The following is a 9352-nucleotide window of genomic DNA, read 5'->3' on the forward strand; positions in this document are numbered from 1 at the left end:
AACAACAACCCAGTGAGGTGGGTTGGGCTGAGAGAGAGTGACTGGCCCAAGGTCACCCAGCCGGCTCTCATGCCTAAGGCTGAAATTACTCTTCTTTTCTCATGTGTGTGCTCTTCCCTCCTAACAGAGCTTTACTAGTACTCCCCATTCCTGAACAATGTTCTTCTATGCAGTGTCAGAGATACTCATAAAAACTGGTAAAAATAAATATGGAGAATACACAGAGACTCCAGATTCTAAAGGGACGTGGTGGCGCTGCGGGTTAAACCACTGAGCTGCTGAGCTGTTGATCGGAAGGTCGGCGGTTCGAAACCGCGCGGCGGAGTGAGCTCCCGTTGCTCGTCCCAGCTCCTGCACACCAAGCAGTTCGAAAACATGCAAATGTGAGTAGATTAATTGGTACCGCTTCGGCGGGAAGGTAACGGCGTTCCGTGAGTCATGCTGGCCACATGACCCGGAAGTGTCCTATGGACAACGCCGGCTCCAAGGCTTTGAAACGGAGATGAGCACCGCCCCCTAGAGTCGGACACGACTGGACTTAATGTCAAGGGAAACCTTTACTACCAGATTCTAAGGGTTATGGGGTGGGGTGGTTGGGTCATGAAACAAAGCAAAGTAAAAATAAAAAAGTGAATGGTGCTATAGCATTTTAAGTCAAGTTAAGGAGAGTGGTTGCATTGCCAGCTCACAGTATCCCATTATTTTTAAACCATGGGTTGTTCAATAAGCCAAAATTAGCTGCTTTGGCATGACTTGCCAAACTCCATAATATGGTTGGCATTCTGCCTTATCATGGCAGCTTTAAATCTTTACTTATGGAGGAGGAAGAGATGCTATAGAGAAGGTGAGAGAAAGTCCACAATAAAAGCAGGGTCAATGGCTGTGAATTCGGTTTGCCAGGCCTGAGTCGCTACCACAGAGAAACCCTAAAGGTGACGAAAGGTCACAGGAACTGGGCCCCAGCACATGAAACCACATCCAAGAGTGAGTACAAGCAGTTCAGCATTAGCAGACAGTTGCTGGTACAGCAGACTGAAAGGAAGGCACAGGGTTAAATGCTGCGATAGGGGGCATATCTCCTCAGTTATTTGTGTACAGCTTTGCATCAGACCTACTCCTGAAAGGTCTGTATGAGGTTTCCTGCACTCCCAAGCATCAGTCTTCTCCTATTCCTGCGTATTCTCTGCAAGCATCAGTCTCCTCTGGGGAGAAATCCAGGCAGCAACTGGTGGATTCTAGATTAAGTTCCCTCACCTGGGGGAACATTGCACAGCCCAGCCTCGCTTGAATTGGGAACTGTGCCTTGACTGTTTCTTCTGAACCCCGCCTCAGTAGTTCCTCTCTTTCCTCATTTGAGGATTTGTCAGAAGAAGGCGCGACAGTCCTCGATGACACGATGACCCACATCAAGCAAATTATGTTATGACCTAGCATGAAGTGTGACCTAACATGAGAGGTGATTGATATGCTCAAAGACATGGAGGGGTTTCTTAAGTTTTGATTCTAATAATCCAAGAGCAAAGCACTGACAAGCTTAATCATAAATCCATACCTTCCTCTGTACTTTTCTCTGACTTTTTGAGTAGGGGAGTCTATGAAACTGCAGCCTGCCCGTTTCAAGAAATAGCAGCCCTAATTACATGCCATACATTTACATACACTAGTTTATATGCATCTGTGCAGATTTAGAAGTATGGTGAATTATTTTGAATTTTGCAAAGTAAAAACAAAAAGAACCAAGAAAGGGTGCATCTAAGAAAATGCAGAATTCATTTCACAGCAGAGCCTTCCCCTTCCCTACACAACTACAGAATGGTTAAGGTTTCGGTATTTAATTTGTAGAGATTAAATGCTGACCATGAAATAAACTGCAAGCTATCACAAATATTCTGTTTTGCACAAAACCAATCTGGACTCATTTTTCTTTCCTCTACAACAAACTGCATAAAGTTGGATTTTTACTTTTTTGCACCTCTGACTTCCTTTTTACAAAGAAACTCCTTCTCTCTGCTGCCAAAATATCCACAAAAATACAGTCTATGGAGTTGGTTTTCAACACAGCATTGCAGCTAAAATGTGGAGTGCAGGGAAGTACCTCTTGGCTCTCAAAACCAGTCGAGGGACTGTGCAAAGCCCTCATGTGGATTTGTCCTAAGGCTAAAATACTGTGTTCCCAAAACTTATTTCTGAAGTTGCCTTTCTGAGCACACTTTTTTCCAAGCAAATTTCTAAGCAAACTTTTTTGCAAGCAAAATCATATTGATATACATCCTGTTTTTATAAAAACTTGAGCGTGTTCTTTTTTTTTTTTGCTTGCCAAAACATTTTTGCCCACCAGTGACTTCTGTGATCACAACAAGGATATCTCCAATGCATTCTACATGAGACATCTGTGCAATATTCACTTAACGGTGTTGTTTGCAGAACCTGCCTGTGCAAATTTATCTGCCTTTGGGCAAAAATATTTTGGACTTGAGATTTTATCACAAGTGCTGGGCAAAAAAGGAACAAGAGCTAAAGTCTGTTATTACAACTGTGGCTAAGAAACAAAATAGCTCCAGATTTCTTTCCCTGAAACAGCCTGAATGCAGCTTTTCTAAAATGTTGAGTGTGGAAGAGGAGCCAAGGAGGAAAAGAGAGATCACTGCTGTCCAAAGGACTTTGACTCAAGCTTTCTGGCAGGAATTAACAGAAAGAAAGGGAGGAAAAGAAATGGGGGGATGGGTAGAGAGGAGAGCAAAAATGTTCCCCCCAGTAGCCGCTTTCACAGAAGAATAACTGCAGAGCTTTTGCGGGCTAAGGAGAATGATTGTAGGTACCTCAAACAGGCGACATAACTGAGAGGAATGTTTCCTCCTTTGCTCTTTAACCTGTAACATTTAATGTAAACAGCAGGCTCCCCTCATACAGCTTTATAGAAGGCAGCATTGCACAATCTGCCAGAGTTATGGGGAAAGTTTGTGGAGAGGTTTATTAAATTTTTTATGGTTTCCATTAACCAAAGGCTATCACTTTAACAGGAAGCACTTTGTACCTGCTTCATTTCTCCCCTCTTCAACATTACATTGTTTATTCCTTTAGTCACTTCCGACTCTTCGTGACTTCATGGACCAGCCCACGCCAGAGCTTCCTGTCGGTCGTCAACACCCCCAGCTCCCCCAGGGACGAGTCCATCACCTCTAGAATATCCTCCATCCACCTTGCCCTTGGTCGGCCCCTCTTCCTTTTGCCCTCCGCTCTCCCTAGCATCAGCATCTTCTCCAGGGTGTCCTGTCTTCTCATTATGTGGCCAACGTATTTCAGTTTTGCCTTTGATATCAGTCCCTCAAGTGAGCAGTCTGGCTTTATTTCCTGGAGGATGGACTGGTTTACATTACATTACTGTTCAACAAACGTTCCAGCAGTGCCTAGGTAAAGATTGAGAGTAAGGTGTTTTTTTTTTAATCGTATGGCATAGCAGTTTGGTGTTCATGCTGCTTTTTTTTCTTGCTGGGAAATCCTTGTGAGGTCCAGCAGCCAGATGTGAAGACTATTTAGCCGTGACAAGTCACGTTGCCCAGGGTGCACCACGAGGAGGCTAGTCTACATTGCACCAAGTGTAAGGTAAAAGGAAGTGATTTACTGGTGTATTTACATACACTGTTTTTCCCTGTGAGAACTACGCAAATTATATGACTTGCATTTGACTTGCAATACTCCCAAACAGAGATATGATTCAGGCATTGGTGCATACTGTGGGAATCATCCAGCTATCTGACTTTGACCTACCCACAAAAGCTTTTCTCCTGCAGTACTGGGGGGTGGGGGGTGGAGTGCGATAGTCATAATGTCATGGTTCCTGTTCCAGTGTTACTGAAACATCGCAACAAGTTCCCATGCCATGCTGGTGCTGACACGTGTTGTTGTACAGGAGGGGGCTGCTACTGTTCACTTGTAGCAGGCAGCGAGCTGGATGATGCGAGTACAGAGGAATGCATGCTTGGGCTATTTTGACTGGTCAAGGACATTACCCGAAGGCTGCCAGCAACCGTTATGAACACCTGCAAGGGAGTGGAATTGTGCTGACATTGGGGGGAGGGGTTTAGGATTGCTTGTGGATTAATTGGGAGAAATCTCACGCTTTTGATATTCTCAGCTTTGTCTGTGAACCTGCATACTGTTCGTTATTAAATTAGATTTCCATAGAAGTCCTGTGTGAGTCTGATGGTTATTTTGGATAGGCAATCATTACACATATGTTTTCCACCAAAACATGACTATGGAAATGCTTCCGTGGCTACCGTAGTATTATTTTCAGTTAATATTACTGTTATTTTCAACTAGTATTACTGGTTGATTATGAAAAACTTTTACTGTACGGTCTTCATTGGAATCTTTGTTCTACAGTACAGTACTAAACAGGGTTAAAGATACTGTAGAGTACTGTAACTTTTTTTCCTGCTGTAGTAAACTCTGCAGTTTTTGTTACTGTATAGTACTGTATATAAATCTGATTTTTATAAAAACAATCAGATTTATATACAGTACCTGGCTGTTCCCTCTTTATGGTAGCATTCATAGATCGATGTGTGGGTGAGGAGTACCAGAAGACATTGGCTGAGGAATTGTGGAACTGTGATCTGTTACTGTAATGTCGAGTTTATGTGTATGGGTATACTGTAGGTAAAGGTAAAGGTTTCCCTTGACGTAAAATCCAGGCGTGTCCGACTCTCGGGGGCGGTGCTCATCTCCGTTTCTAAGCCGTTAGAGCCGGCGTTGTCCGTAGACCCGTCCGTGGTCATGTGGCCGGCATGACGACACGGAACGCCGTTACCTTCCCGCCGAAGCGGTACCTATTGATCTGCTCACATTTGCATGTTTTCAAACTGCTAGGTGAGCAGGAGCTGGGACTAGCAATGGGAGCTCACCCCGTTGCGCGGATTCGAACCGCCGACCTTCCGATCGGCAAGCTCAGCAGCGCAGCGGTTTAACCCGCAGCGCCACCGCGTCCCTATATGGGTATACTGTACCCTAATACAAAGGTTCCCAAGTTTTCTTGGTTCCTAGAACCGTATTTCCATGAATTGCATAAGAGTGCTGTGAATGCATCTTAATGAAACTATTGTAATTGTCGATGTTCTGTACAGATAAAATGGATTACACTACTGTACTTTTTTTACAGTGTGTATAATAGTTGCACTTTTTCTAGACTGTTAATTGTATGTTTTTAAAAGAGGTTAATACAACACTCTCTCACATCTAGCATGCTTCTGAGGAACTTTTTCCCCTCCCTTTGGTACGAGAAAAACGTTCTGAATAGTTCAGAAACTTTTCCCCCTTAAACACTTTTTCCCTTTAAAACTTCTGTAATTAATTTCAGTTATCCTTCAGTGAACTGAACAACATTTTTAACATAACAGTATAAAACATTTTTAATAACAATAAGAACAATAACTTAGCAATATACTATACAGGAATACACAATTACATTGCTTAATATAAGTATTATTATTATAGGGATAACATTGCATAACAATACAAAAATAAATTGCAAAATACTGTAAGAGTGTTAAAGTGGCTACTATTGTATAAATATACAGCCAGACTAGTCTTCTCCTGTGGTGATGTTGGATAGGCTGGTACAGCTGGTTGATGGCTGAGGATCATCTGAGTCTTCTGTTCCTGTGGATGGCGAGGGAGTACAGTCGGGGAAGGAGTAATTTTCCTGAAGAACCCAGCAAGTGTGGCTTGCACTGTTTTTTTCTGTTTTTCTTCATACAGTTTCCGATAGCACTTTAAGGTGTTATCATTTTCTCTGTGTACCTTGCCAACATGCTGCACATTTGGATCCACACCTTATAAAAATGATAAAGCACAGTTCGCTATTGAGAAAAACTCTGCCAATCTTTTCAGTGTTAACTTTTGGGACTAAAATGCAATACGTTCTCCTCCTGCTTTGACATCTTTCTCTTCCTCTTCTACTCCACCCACCCCAACAACCCTCGTCCGTCCAATTCGTCTTGCAGTTCTGTTAAATCTTTGTTGGAAAGCTCTCCCTCAGTGTAGGCTATCAAATCTTTCACATCCTCACCATCAACTTCTAAATCAAGGGATTTGGTGAGTGTCAAAATGTCCCGATTGATATTTTGTAAATCTTCATTGTGGTCAAAACCTTCAAAACTTTTTACAAAAGCAGCAAAATGTTTTAAACAGTTTTTCCAAATCCCTTGCATGCATTTTGCGGTGACATCCTGCCAGGCTGCTGCCACATTTGTGATGCAATGGAGGATACTGTAGCTTTTCCAAAAGTTCCACAATGTTAGTCCTTCATTCTCTGTTGCAGCTATGGCATTGGCAAACATTGCACACAAATAGTAGGCCTTGAATGTTGCAATAGCTCCTTGGTCCATGGGCTGTAGGAGAGGGGTGGTGTTTTTGGGGAGATAAACTACTTTTACATCTGGGTGGAGATTGCTAAGATACACAGGATGTCCAGAGGTATTATCAAGGAGCAGGAGAATTTTGAAAGGGATCCTGTTCTCCAAGCAGTAGATCTTTACTTGGGGGACAAAACAGCTCATAAGTCCTCAAAGAGCACTTGTATTATCCAAGACTTTTGGTTGGCTTGGTAGGAAACTGGGAGTGTGTGCTTTCTGATGTTTTTGAAGGCATGGGGGTTCTCTGATTTCTGGATCAGGAATGGCTTCAGCTTGAATCTGGAGACATTTCCACCCAACAACAAGGTTATTCTGTCCTTGAATGCTTTATATCCAGGCATTGCTTTGGCCTCTTTGTGGATGTAGGTCTGCTCTGGCATTTTCTTCCAGAACAGCCCAGTTTCATCCACGCTGAAGATCTGTTCCAGCCAATAGTTGCCTTCTGCTATGATCTGATCAAGCTGGACAGGAAAGCATTGGGCAGCTTCTTGGTCAGTGCTTGCGGCTTCACCTGTTGTATGTACACTAAGTTATGATAATTAAATCTTCTTTGAAATCGCAGAAACCAGCCACGGCTGGCAGTGAATGTCTCGATGCATTCCTCACCTGCTCTATCCTTCAGCATTGAGAAAATACTCTGTGCCTTAGCTTGAATCAGAAGAAGGCTAATCGGAATCCTCTTTTGGATTTGATCCTCAATCCACAGTACAAGCAGTTTTTCTATCTCATGGATGAGTCCTTTTTGGTGCCTGGTAATAATGGCATCCATTCCTGGTACTTCTTTAATCGCCTCTCTAATATTTTCCTTATCCTTCAGGATAGTGGAGATGGTGGAATGGGCCAGCCCTTCTTCTAGCGCAATAATGTTAACTTTCTTCCCCTCATCATGCGCTTTGATGATCTTCATCTTTAAATCCAGATTTATGGTTTTTCTTTGCTACTTGCCTCCATGCTTGGCTGGTGGAGCTCGGTCTCTTCCATTTGAAGACATTGCCAGCCAAACAAAGAGACGATGGCAAATTCTGTATATAGTCATCTTAAGTGGGAAGGTCTATTTCCCAGTGGGAGGTTTGAGCCCCGTATAATAACATCTGGCTACCTGTATCTGAGGAGCCCCAATAAGGATAAAACTAGTCATCAGATGCCTCCTGGTGATCAATGTAACATCACTATTTCTGCAGTTACTGGATAACAATTCTCCTCTTACGAAGAATGAGAAGAAGTTTCTTCTATTAAGGAAGATGGGAATGGCACATTTTTAAGAGGTTAATGAGTTGATATCCTTTTCTTCCCCATGAAAATGCCTCTGATGGTCTTGGGCAGAGAGCAGGACTTGTAGCAGAATTTAGAATGCAGAGAGAGCGATTTGTGACCACTATGTTGCATGTGTGGCACTTGCATGACCAGTGTGAAAATTATATGAACAGGTTGATCAAGGTATTGCAGGGAAGTTGATGATCGTGACACTGATAGGGCTTGTACTCTTCAGGGGTGTGTGTTAAAAACAGCCAATTCCTCTTCTCTAAAGAGAAAAGATCAAGTCCTTCATTATGTCCTGCTTTCATATTTAAAAAGAAAAAGAAGGGTACCATAGGTTCATTTTGGATGGAGGATTCCCAGTATTATGACTCAAAAGACACTATGGAGTTGTTCTATCTTTGCCACAATGGAAAAACTGGGAAATGAGAGTTACTAACAGAAGATGATGTTTCAGTATTAACTCCTGTGCAGCCACGCAGAATTCAGATGAAAGCATTTCCACAGATATAATGAGCAAGCAAGCAAGCAAGCAAGCCTGTAGCAGCTCCAGTGCCATTCAAAAGGGTATAAGGCTGCATCCTCAACTGGTTGGTTTATGTGACTTGGAGGGTATTTTGGTGATGGGGCTATTGGCATATTACCTTTGTCGCTATCTGGGAAGTTATCTGGGGTTTCCTAGTCTAATCCTAATGCTGCTGCTGAAAGTTGTGACAGAAGAAAATAGTGCAATTGATTATAGAAAAGACTGGAAAAATATTTTCAAGAGCACTAACAGCTTTCCCCTGTTTTATACACACACACATATACACACTTTTTTTGCAGTGTTGTAGTCAATATAGGATAAATAAAGTTTCCAAGACAAATAAAACTTACACTGCACCATCAGAAACTGATGGTGATATAAATTTGATTGGCCTGTCCAAACATACAGCTCTGCTTCAAGAAAGCTGTCCAACTGAGAAATATATTGCTGGGATGATTCACTGGGAGGAGGACCCTCTATTCTGGAATTCTGTAACAACTGCAAAACATGAAATTGCCAACAAATGTCACATTTTAGTCGTTTCTTTCTACAGAAGAACCACTTTGGTGTAGTGGTTAAGGCATCAGGCTAGAAACCAGGAGACAGGCAGTTCTAGTCCTACCTTAGGCCCAAACCACCTGGGTGAGCTTGGGCTAGTCACTCTTTCTCAGCCTCAGGAAGGAGGCAATGGCAAACCACTTCTGAAATCTTGCCAAGAAAACTGCAGGGATTAGTCCAGGCAGTCACTAGGAGTCATCACTGTGTAATTACTGTATTACTTAGCTTGCCATTAAATTCGATTCATACACGTTCAAGTAGAAATCTCTTTAATGGAGTGTAGCATACGATACAGAGAAAAAGTTGCAAATGAAAATTCCCGCGTTTTCCCCACGTTAAACAGTCCAATGAGTCCAAACCCTCTCCCTTACTCAGACATGCAGCCCCCCTCTTCGTGCCAATCAGTTCAGCTCCCTGCAGATGTCTTCAACAGCTTGGCAGCTTGACCTTGGATAGCAGAGATAGCCCAAACAGAATGCTTTCACACTCCTGGCATGTTCCCCCTCCCAATTCCACTGACCTGCAAGTCCTAACACATGTTGACTCCATTCATGCATGCGAGTCCAATCAGATGTTCTGGGAACGTTTGATCAGG

The sequence above is a fragment of the Candoia aspera genome, chromosome 3, assembly GCF_035149785.1.
Source record: "Candoia aspera isolate rCanAsp1 chromosome 3, rCanAsp1.hap2, whole genome shotgun sequence".
NCBI classification, from domain to species: Eukaryota; Metazoa; Chordata; class Lepidosauria; order Squamata; family Boidae; genus Candoia; species Candoia aspera.